Here is a 12,805-nt window from a genome sequence, read left to right as displayed (position 1 = left end):
CTGTGCTTGATGAATCCCAGGACACGGTCAGCCCTCTTGGCTGCCAGGACACTGCTGGCTCATATTCAACTTGCCATCAGCCAGAACCCCCAGATCCCTCTCTGCAAAGCTGCTCTCCAGCATCTCATCCCACAGTCTGTATGTACAGCCAGGGTTGCTGTGTCCCAGGTGCACCAGATCTTTCTCCTGCATTCTAATGTACTTTCCCTCTGCATGGCCACTGGACCAAAACACAGTAAAGTGCCTACATTGTTCTTTGAACATTTTTTAAGTTTTGAGGGAGCAAGGTGAAAGGTGAGTACATCTACATACAGGCTGCTGCACTCTAAGCTAAAGCATATGACTGTCATAATGAGAAAAATATCTCAGACAGGCTGGTGACATTTGAACTGTGAAAAATGAAGGTAGGAATATGTAGAATCCAGTAAGACGGTCTGAACTGTTCTAAACAGATTGTCTGTGACAATGCTCAAAACACCATAAAATAAAACAGGAGATGGCTGTGGACTTACATCGTTCTGCTGAAGTCAGATTCATGCTGAGCTATGCTGGGCAAAGTTCTTGCCTTACACTTTGACTTTGAAAAAGGAAAAGCTCATAAAAAATTATGTGAAAATTGGTGCCAAGAACAACATGACAGCGTAGGAAGGACTCTGGCTGCAACAAAAAATATCTTTGTGTGTTTATATTTCCATATGCATTCTCATCCCTCAACTGATTTTCATAAATAAATATACCTGGCTATGTATTTTTTTCATAGGAAGCATACATTGGGAAAAGAATTCAGAGGAAATGGAGCAGAATCCAGAAAGCTTTGCATGCAGGTAGAATGGAAAAGAAGACAGCAGCATTTAATAATCCACATTATCTTAATACTGTCTTTTCTCTAATTCCATGTTTCATGGAGGTGCTGCACAAGAGCTGCACTCTAACTTGCATACCCAGAATTATACTAAAAGGGGATTCATCTTAATAAGCATAATAATGTTGTAAAACTTTAAACATGTCCTACATGTCCTACAAGTTCATCATAGCTTCTGAAGCTCTGTGGATATAGCAGGAAGAATGATCAAGTTTATTTGGAATTTATAGGAGTAGTTTCAGAGGAAAAGCAGGACAATTACTATGACAGCTATCTTTTTCCTAAACTTCTCAGCAAAAGCACAACATTTGGTGGTTGATTCTTCTGAAGTCCACTCTCTATGGAAAATTTATTATTGGCTTCTAGAATCAGAGATCACACAAGGCAAGTCAGATAATTTGTCTTCCCTGAAGAGCTATTCTTCAAGAAAGCTCAAAAATTAGAGTTCGTCTTCTCAATGGAATGTACCATTTTACCAGATTTTATGTTTCAGTGTGTTCAATGTGTATAATGACAGTTGATTTTTTTTTTTTCTTCTTTTTTTGTGGGAAGAATACATTAAGTATTCCTATAATCTTTCAGGTGACAGTACCAAACTGCAGTAACCAAAATGACAATTAGTGCTGATACACAGAGTAATACCTAGTAGACTTAAATGTCTACAATAAGTCCAGAGATATGAGTAATAAAACATACTCCAATTATAAAATATTAAATACTGCTAGTACTGCTTTCTGTGATACTGTTGATCCTAAAAGGCTTAAAGCAAAATCTTCCACTAGTCTACAGTTTAAATAGAAAGGAAAAAAAGTCCAGTCCTCTTGTTCAGTCATCTTCTGTTTCTGTACAAAGCCATCTCAGCTCTTCTGCTTCTATGTCCTATTTATATTTCATTTGATTCTAGCTATTAAAAATTTTCACTGTTCTCTTTTCACTCCTTTGTTGTCCATGATCCTTACACATGTATACAGATATTTCAGCCATTTGTCTGTCCTCAATGAAACATCAATCCAATCAGATAACAATAAGAACAATCTGGCTTTCCAGCCCCATCTCATCAGTGCAACTAATAACTTAATATATTATTGTAATACTAAAACTGCTTAATTACTTCTTTCCCAGAATAAAAAAATCTACCTTACTTTGTCACCCCTGACGTGACAATGTACATTATGTCTCTCAAAACAACTTTTTCTGTTCTAGCACACCATTTTTGAGACAAGGAAGATTGGAATGGCACGTTATATGCAAGGTATGGACAAAACATAGATGTGTGCAATGATATGCTGATGTGATCACAGTTTGTAGTATACTCAATTTTGTTCTCTAGTCTAGAGAGTTAGAAATTTTTCATTTTGTTGCTAGCTTTTTTTTTTTTCCACAGGTCAGAGTATTACACTGCTGCTTCCCTGTATACATGAGTTTCCAAGCACTTAATTCAATCTTCTGCTAGGTCCGTGGATGCCGTATTCAGTAAAATATACTGTGGTCTTTCATTAGCTTGTTAAATCTCCATCCTTAGTGTCTCCATCATAACTTACCCAAGGTACACAGTAAAGACTAATATTTCAGTGACATCTGTGTCCAGAGACTTTTACTGTCCCTTTTCCTTTCAACATCATAGTGTTTCCTAAAAGAAAGAAAGAAAGAAAGAAAGAAAGAAAGAAAGAAAGAAAGAAAGAAAGAAAGAAAGAAAGAAAGAAAGAAAGAAAGAAAGAGAGAAAGAGAGAAAGAGAGAAAGCAACAAACAAACAAAAAACCCCAAACCCAACAACAAAACAAAACCACAGGCTTTTACTATAACATTGAAGAAGAGAGGACAAAAAATGCACAGATGATGTTATGCCTGTAGTATCCTCTCTGCTACCCATAATTTTTTGGCTTCCTCTGTTGCCTTGAGATCGACTGACAGACACTTTTCTCAAACGAGATCTAGCATCAAATAGAGGACTGACTGGGAAGCTGTGTGCCAAAGATGATCAAAGGCAAATAGTGTCTAACACTTCTATTTGGTGAGTCTCATTTCTCACCATATGACACAGTCCACAGACAGAAGCTGATAACTACTAAGTTGGTGCAGAATTAATTGCAGTTTTGGATTGTGAATTACAATCAATACATTTTTGCTAATGAGAAATAAGTTTGTTAATTACAGTAGTGTAAAACTCCATGCTTTGGGATTTGACAAACTCTTGGAAAGCATTTTCTGCATCCTTCTGGTTGTGGAACTATTTTCCCTGCAAAAAGCTGTTGAGATGCTTGAAGAAGTGGTAGTCGGTTGGCAAGAGGTCAGCTGAATATGGCAGATGAGGCAAAACTTCGCAGCCCAATTCGTTCAGTGTTGGTTGTGTGACATGCATTCAGGTGTTGTCGAGGAGAACTGGGCCCTTTCTGTTGACCAATGGCAGCTGCAGGTGTTGCAGTTTTTGGTGTATCTTATTTCTTTGCCAAGCTTACTTCTCAGATGTAATAGTTTTGCTGAGATTCAGAATGCTGTAGTGGATCAGACTGGCAGCAAACCACCAAACAGTGACCATGAACTTTTTGGTGCAAGTTTGGCTTTGGGAAGTTCTTTGGAGGTTCTTGTCAGTGCAACCACTGAACTAGTCATCACCAGTTGTCAAGTAAAATCTACTTTTCGTTGCATGTCACAATCTGATCGAGAAATTGTTCTTTGTTGTTGCGTTGAAGATGACACTTAAAAAAGATGATTTTTTTTATTCTTGATCAGCTCATGAGGCACCCACTTATCAAGCTTTTTCACCTTTCCAATTTGCTTCAAATGTCAAATTACTGTGGAAAGTTTGATGTTAAGTTCTTCAGCAACTTCTTGTGTAGTTGTAAGAGGATCAGCTTTGATGACTGCTCTCACTTGGTCATTGTCAGCTTCCTATGGCCAGCCTCTACACTCCTCATCTTCAAGGGTCTCATCTCCTTTGCAAAACTTCTTGAACCACCACTGCCCTATACATTTGTTAGCAGGTCCTGGGCCAAATGCATTGCTGATGTTGCGAGTTGTCTCCACTGCTTGATGACCCATTTTGCACTCGAATAAGAAAATCACTCAAACTTGCCTTTTGTCTAACATAATTTCCATAGTCTAAAATAAATGTAAGATAAACAGCAAGTACTAAGTTATTAACCAAAAATCATCAAGTAAGAAAAATGTATTAAAATTATGTATAGCATCATTTGTTGTATAACATTGTGTAACATCATTTGATGTATAACGTTGTTGTCAGAGGGTGAAGGGAAGCAACTAGGAAAGGCAAGGCCTGCTTATAATTAAACCTGGCTAGAGGGGTCAAGGACAACAGAAAGAGCTTTTTCAAATATGTGGCAGATAAAACTAACACCAGAGGCAATGTAGGCCCACTGATGAATGAGGTGGGTGCCCTGGTGCCAGAAGATACACAGAAGGCAGAGTTACTGAATGCCTTCTTTGTCTCTGTCTACTCTGCTGAAAGCTGTCCTGAGGAGCTTTGTACCACTGAGGCCCCAGAGGAATTCAGAAAAATGGAGGAGTTTGCCTTGGTTCATGAGGACCATGTTAGGGAGCAATTAGGCAATCTGGACATCCATAAATCCATGGGTCAGGATGGGATTCACCCGCGAGTGCTGAGGGAGCTGGCTGAGTTCATTGCTGGACCACTTTCCATTATCTTTGTCAAGTCTTGGGAAATGGAAGAGGTGCCTGAGGACTGAAGGAAATCAAATGTCACTCCAGTCTTCAAAAGGGCAAGAAGGAGGACCTGGGTAACTATGACTGGTCAGCCTAACCTCCATCCCTGGGAAACTGATGGAACAGCTTATCCCTGGTACCACCTCAAGGCATATCAAGGATAAGAGGGTCATTAGGGGCAGTCAGCCTGGCTTCACCAAGGGGAAGTCGTGCTTGACCAACCTCATTGACTTTTATGAGGACATAACGAGGTGGATGGATGATGGCAGGGCAGTGGATGTGGTCTATCTCGACTTGAGTAAGGCATTTGACACAGTCTCCCACAGCATCCTTACAGCTAAACTGAGAAAGTGTGGTCTGGACAACTGGGTAGTGATGTGGACTTTGAACTGCCTGAAGGAAAGAAGCCAGAGAGTCATGGTCCATGGGGCGGAGTCTAGCTGGAGGCCTGTATCTAGTGGAGTGCCTCAGGGGTCAGTACTGGGACCAGTACTATTCAATATTTTGATTAATATCAATGATTTGGATGAGGGAATAGAGTGTACTATCAGCCAGTTTGCTGATGACACCAAGCTGGGAGGAGTGGCTGACATGCCAGAAGGCTGTGCTGCCATCCAGAGAGACCTGGACCGACTGGAGAATTGGGAGGGGAAAAATTTAATGAAATATAACAAGGGAAAATGTAGAGTCTTGCATCTGGGTAGGAACAACCCCAGCTTCCATTATAAATTGGGGAATTACCTATTAGAGTTAGAGTGCAGCGTAGGGGAAAGGGACTTGGGGGTCCTGGTGGACAGCAGGATGACCATGAGCCAGCACTGTGCCCTTGTGGCCAGGAAGGCCAATGGCATCCTGGGGTGTATTAGAAGGGAGGTGGTTAGTAGGTCCGAGCTTCTCTTTCCCCTCTATTCTGCCATGGTGAGACCACACCTGGAATATTGTGTCCAGTTCTGGGCCCCTCAGGTCAAGAAGGACAGGGAACTGCTGGAGAGAGTCCAGCGCAGGGCAACAAAGATGATTAAGGGAGTGGAGCACCTCCCTTATGAGGAAAGGCTGATGGGGCTGGGTCTCTTGAGCTTGGAGAAGAGGAGACTGAGGGGTGACCTTATTAATATTTACAAATATATAAAGGGTGAGTGTCACGAGGATGGAGCCAGGCTCTTCTTGGTGACAACCAACAGTAGGACAAGGGGTAATGAGTTCAAATTGGGACACAAGAGGTTTCACTTAAATTTGAGAAGAAACTTATTTTCAGTAAGGGTAACGGAACACTGGAACAGGCTGCCCAGGGAGGTTGTGGAGTCTCCTACTCTGGAGACATTCAAGACCTGCCTGGACATATTCCTGTGTAGCCTCATCTAAGTGTTCCTGCTCTGGCAGGGGGATTGGAGTAGATGATCTCTTGAGGTCCCTTCATGTCCTTAACATTCTGTGATTCTGTGATATATTCTGATATCAAACTGCAAATTTCAACAATGCAAAGCCCACAATTCCTTTTGCACCAACCTAATAGCAAGCAGGGGAAAATACGTAAAAAAAACCATCCATGAGGATAAAAGGATTCATCTGTTTTCTTCTCAGAAGCAAATCCTGTTTGTTGACAGATTTGTTCTTATCTGTTTTCTGTCTTCTCTGAAGTATAATTTATCAATTAAACTGAAAAGTTGTGAAATGCAAGATGCTGCAATGATACTATATGTTATTTTCCTCTTACATTCTTCTAAACTGAAAATTAACAGATTCTTGCAAGATCACTTCTGGTCTACATAATTCAAAATTCACCAAAATGCACACAAAATCACAGTAGGCTCCTGAGCAGGCTATTCTCAGAGTTTTAGGAACACATCACCAAGTCCAGGATCATTAGCCACCCTCCTGACCTCAGGAGCATGCAAAAAATTTTGAACCAGGACAAAACAGAGTGTGTGTATGATAGTAGCTTAGTTTCCTTAAAATTAGCTACTGTGTGATTTAGGCTATTTTCTATCATTGATTAGGTAATAGATTTCTGTCTCCCATAAGTTCAAGGCTTAGCATTTCTGCAGGGTGGTTTTGGCCGAAGGTTACCATTCAGTCTTCTCAGAAGGTCAGACACTTGAAGCAAGTGTTCTTCGATTAGACAGATGCACTCAAAAGGCTTGACATACTTTCTGTTATGATCTTTCATGTATCTTCTGACATAAGCCTCAGAGTCTGCAGCTCTGTTCTACTGGGTGAAGAGATAGCACAGCTGTCTTTTATTCTTCTGCTTCTATGTCTTTGTACTTAAATATTTTATGGCAATATATCAGAAAAAGAGAACAAAAATGGAGAGGAGAGGAGAAAAGAGGAGAGGAGGGAAGGGGAGAAGGGGAGAGAGGATTATTCCTCACTTTTGTTAATGGACCCAAAAGTGATTAATCTTTGTTGGACTCATGTACACTATGTTACCACATAAAGAATATGAAACTGCCATTTTACTTCACTAAGTTAAATGTCATACAGTCAAATTGTCCTTTCAGTTTTCATTGGTGAACATAAATTACTTTTAATAGAATGTGCCAGTTAAATTTCTAAATAACGAATGTATTTGAGAAACACTACGACAAAAAGGGGCTTTGTGATGCTTAAGATAATTTGTCATATAAATATTTTCAAGTGCTGGCTGCTTGCAACACTGATTTTTGGATGTAAAAATAAATAACTGACTGAGATCAAGCACTTAAGTTATGCAGTTGCAACTACACTCAAATAGATATTTGAACATACATAGTTTTGTGTGCAATATTGCAGCATTTCTCAATTAGCACAGTGAAAAATGCTTCAATATACGAAACCAGATCAGATATAAAATAAAGAACATATCCAAGTGGGATTTTTACTATTTGAATTCTTATTAATATTTACTGAATTCTTCTCTTACTATAACTTAAAGTAGTAAAAACACCCTTTGTGGTATGAGGAATCTAAATATTCAAGAGAGAGATGCACATACATGATGTATCATGAATGTGTATGAGATTAATGTGCATGAAGCTTACAGTGTTCAGTGTTTCATTTTACAGTTCAAGGTTCTGAAGAATACCTTTATCATGAATGCTATGTGACTTTGGAAGCCACAGTTATCTTCAGTGTTTTCAGATCCTAATAAGTGTTAAGGATCCCTAACATAAGGAAAAAAAACCCACAACAACAAAACACAGCTTTTTTTTTTTTTTTTTTCCACAAGAAACAGTCAATAGCATGATAAGGTATTTTACGTGATAAGGAATATTACAGACTATAGTTTATGCAGTCCATCAATTAGGAAGAGCTTGGGGATGTCTGATATATTGTTTGTTGTTGCTATTTGCTAATGGAAACATAGTTTTATTTTCTTTTTGAGATTTGTTTTGTATCCAAAATAACTTTTCATTTCACAGCAGAGGATTGTTCTTTTGTTTAAATTAACTTTAGAGAATCATCATAAAGCACCATACATAAGTTTACTTGTCCTTTTGGTGTAGATTTTTGGTCCAAAACCAATGCAGTTAGGTAAATCCAAAGTTTAAGATTAAATATGGTATATTCACAAGAAGTAGGACAAACCAGTTATTTTCACATTGCTTATAGCAGATTTGTTATAAAATAAAAGATCAAAATTAACTAAGTAAACAATAGATAAAATACCACCCCTAGAAACATGAAAAACAAATTCATAAGCAATATAGACTTCCTTTTATGTTCAATTAATATATATACCACAGCAAAACTAGTCAAGATATTTGTCTTTTCCTAATCCATCTGTATGCATTTAACTCATTAAAATTTCTATGCACCTTATGAAATGTGGCATTTACTAGTCCATGGTTATGCTATGATCTCTAAGTGGAGAGGTGTTTTAACCATGACAGTGAATGAAGAGCAGAGAACTTCGTGCTAGTTTTAACTTTGGGTTATTTTATATTACAGCAAAGAGTATTTTTGTTTAATGTGAGGCCTTGGAATCCAAGACAAATTCTTTCAGTGAAATGGTTTTATCTTTTCCTGAAAGATCTAAGTTGTTTCATGTTCATCAAAACAAACCTTTTGCCTTGCTCTGTTATTTATCTAACACTGGGACACTTACTGAATGATGACATTCTTGTGCATTGACATTATCTCTTAAATAAGTATCAAAGTACAAAAATATTATTTTTAATTTTATGATAGATTTTCTGTCATGGTTCCAGAGTAGTTTCTTACTTATAAACACTACCAATCACTTTTCTGTACAATTTCACTGTTACCTGCTGGCTATGCCTTTCATTTGGAGATATCTTAGTGAAGGGATAGGATGCTTGTTATAAAATAATGCTTTGATCAAATGATCTGATCACTGACAAGTTGAAGAAAGAAAAAAATCTTCAAAGGCAAGCGATAAAAATAAAGAAAAAATATTCTAAATGGGAATGATGAGGTAAAAAGAGGAAAAAAAGGAATTTTCAATACGTTTACTGTTGTGGTCATATTATATGGTTTTGACTGGAGAAAAAAAAAATATACAAGTAGTCACTCAGCTTTAATCAGGTTATTCAAAGAAAACAGCTGCAGCTATGATTTGCCATTTAGCCTGGAAATGGGATCATAGAATCATTTTGGTTGGAAGAGACTCTCAAGACGATCTAGTCCAACCATTAACAAAACACTGGCACTAAACCATTGGGATACTGACACTAAACATGGGATACCCAATTTCTTATGAACTTTATTGTTGAAGGGTCAGATATGAAGGAGCCTTTTCTCATTTTCCTGTCACTTGAAATAAAGAAACAAGATATGCTCATGTTTTGAACCAGTTAAAATTCTTAAAAAGTGTAATGTTTTATGCACTGCTCTGCACAGAAAATCTGAGCAAGAAGGCTTTGATAGAAGTAGAGGAGAGAAAGTTTAACATCATCTGCATGCTTACCATAACCACAGTCCCTGATAGCCTTTGAGCCGTTTTGGAAGTCTGAGCAATGTAACTAGTATGATGATGAATTCATACACTAGCAAAACACACTTCTAAAGCTCATATGCTAATGGTTACAGCCTTTACATTTATACTCTGTGCTTTTCTGGTTCGAAATAATGGATGTAGGAGCACATGTTGACTTTGAATCTCACATTGACACAGACTGTCTCACAGCCGTAATTATCCCCTGGAAAGAAAGACATGAATGCAGAGATTTACCCCTGGTTGTTTATGGTCCCTTTGTCATGAAAGCAGTGCTAATGAGCTCTCACAAAATTTTCTCTCCTGACTCTCTCCCTTACTACTTCTCTCTCTCCCTCTCATTTGACATGTTACAAAGAAATTATGTATCTAACTATAGCAACTAAATTTTTGATTGTTCATATTACCAAAAGTAGTAGTGTGTAATTTATATAGATCATTAGCAACCACTGAAGCTGTTAAGACATTATTAATTCTCTAATACCATGTCATACAGTAAAGGTGCTGTAAAATGTAAATAACTAGAAGATCTCTGCAAAATAAATCTTGTTCAGATGTTTTAGAATCTGCTGTACATGTTCAAGGATCTTGACACATACTTTTTTTCTATGGTCTGACATTTGAATTTATTAATTTTCATTATATTAAAAATAGCATAATATCCACAAAAGAACAAGGATGGGAGATAAAAGTACAGTGAGATGCTTTAATTAATGTTAGGCTAACCTTGGGAAAAGTAAGAAATGTCAGTTTTCTCTGTGCACCACAAAAATGAGACTGAGTTTACTATCCAGATCCAGAGACATGCTATTATGATATATTTCTTGGAAAAAAGAAATTTATAAAGAAAAGTCACTTCCTCCAACAGCATCTGTGAAACATGAACTGATACTGAATTTTGCTAACACTCAATAGTAATAAAAGTCCTCATCCAAAACCCATAGAAATCAATAGTGGGATTGGTGCAGGCACTACCTGTCTGTTTGCATCGATGTAAAAATTACGTCCATTGCCACTTTCCCACCAAAGGAAGATTTGTACATTATAAGACACAAACACTGAGTAGGTGACCATGTGGTAGGTGACCAATACTTTATTTTTACTTGTGTGTAGGAAGAGATTCCTTTTAATAACAGCAAACTCTACTTTGCTCACTTTACATTCTTAAATACTCCTTTCTTTTTCTAGCAACAACTAGACAAAAAAGGAAAACTGGCAACAGTTGCTTTTAAATGGTTGGAACTGGCTCACCTTTAACCAGTTTACTTTTCTGCTTTCATACATCACTTTAGTATGACAACCTTATTTTCCTTAGTTGCATGCAAAGTAAAAGGTAGGAATATATCCATTGCTAGACAGTAGCTGATGCATCAATCTCACTGCTATTCAGATATGTTCAGTCCTGTGCTGCTAGGGTAATAAATAATTGTTATTCAAGTGACATTTTGATCTCACATTCTGAAATCTGTTATTCATATCCATTCATATCCCTAGTCTACAGCTGCCCATCCACAGAGGATCTTACAATAACAGCTATAGACAAAGAATCTGAAACTATGGAACTATTCACTACTTGTTAATATTTATTTAGAAGTATTACCAGATTCTTTCTCAGCTTCTCTAGAAATCATTGGTAAGACATTGAAAAGAATGGTGAAAGCATTTTAGACTGCTGCTAGTCACAACATTTATCTGTGATATGCTAATATGATATAGTAAGTGTTAATCTTTGAGTATTGAAACCACCACAAACTGCTCAAACTGTAGTAATAACCAGCTGTTAATCTGTAAAGACTGATGCCACCAGACAGATGCTTGTAATCTCAACTAGAACACTCCAGAGAGGGTTGCTGAAAAAATTCAACAGACTACCCCATCGTTCACAGAATAGAATTGTAGAATGGTTTTGGTTGGGACAGACCCTCAGGACCATCGAGTCCAGCCATAACCTAACCTAACTCTAGCACTGAACCATGTTCATTAAAACCTCATCTAAATGTCTTTTAAACACCTCCAGGGATGGTGACTCCACCACTTCCCTGGGCAGACTGTTCTAATGCCTGCAAACCCTTTTCGTGAATTTTTTTTTCCTCATATCCAATCTAAACCTCCCCTGGCACAACTTGAGGCCATTTCCTCTTGTCCTATCACTTGCTACTTGGGAGAAAAGACCTGTCAATCACACCTCCACATCCTTTTCTGCCGGGCAGCTTTTCAGCTGCACTTCCCTGATCCTGTGGCATTGCATGGGGTTGTTGTGATCATCAACTGTATTTGGCTTCGTTCACCACAACTCTTTGGCCCTGGCCCTCCAGCCAGTTCTTTATCCATCGAAGAGCACCTAGAGCACAACTGATCTGACTATTAAAGACTGAGGCAAAGAAGGCATTTACTATCTCAGCTTTTCCCCCATCTTCTGTCACTATGTTTCCCCCTGCATCCATCAGAGAATGAAAATTCTCCTTAGCTCTTCTTTTGTTGCTGATGTACTTATAGAAACTATTCATGTTACCTTTTACAGTGGTAGCTGGGTTCAGCTCTACCTGAACTTTGACTCTTCTAATTTTCTCCCTGCATAACCTCATAGAATTCTTGTATTTCTGTTGAGTAGCCTGCCCCTCCTTCCAAAGGTTACAAATTCTCTTTTTATTCCTAAAGTTCCAGCCGCAGCTCTTTACTCAGCCAGGCCAGCCTTCCATCACATGGGGACAGCCTGGTCTTGTGCATCTAAGATTACCTTCTTGAAGAGACACCAGCCTTCCTGGACTCCTTTATCCTTCAGGACTGTGTTCCAAGGGACTCTGCCAACCAGCCTTCTAAACAGCTCAAAGTCTGCCCTTCGAAAGTCGAAAGGAGCAGTTCTGCTGACCACCTTTCTAACTTCTCTAAGGACAGCAAACTAAATCATTTCATGATCACTATAGCCAAGGCAACCTCCAACCAACACGTTGCCCATGAGTTCTTCTCTATCTACAAACAACAGATCCAGAGGGTCACCTTCTCTAGTAGGCTCACTAACCAGCTGTGTCAGGAAGTTTTCTTCCATGCATTCCAAGACCCTTCTAGACTGCTTCCTCTCTGCTGTGTTGTATTTCCAGCAGACATTTTGTAGGTTGAAGTCCCCCATAAGAACAAGGGTGAGCAATCGGAATACTTCTCCCAGCCGCCTGCAAAATTCCTTTGTGGCCAAGTGCTTCTACAGTTTCTGACACACCAATAACCCTTGTGTTTCTCTTCATGCATGGTTCTCCATCCCCTGTCTCCACTGGGATGGCAGACTGAAGGGCTTCGTTAGCACTACCCTCAAATACTGGCATATCACTCC

The sequence above is a fragment of the Streptopelia decaocto genome (assembly GCF_964273445.1).
Source record: "Streptopelia decaocto genome assembly, chromosome: Z".
In the NCBI taxonomy this organism is placed as follows: Eukaryota; Metazoa; Chordata; class Aves; order Columbiformes; family Columbidae; genus Streptopelia; species Streptopelia decaocto.
The sequence above is the reverse complement of the archived record's forward strand: the minus strand, read 5'-3'. Positions refer to the sequence as shown.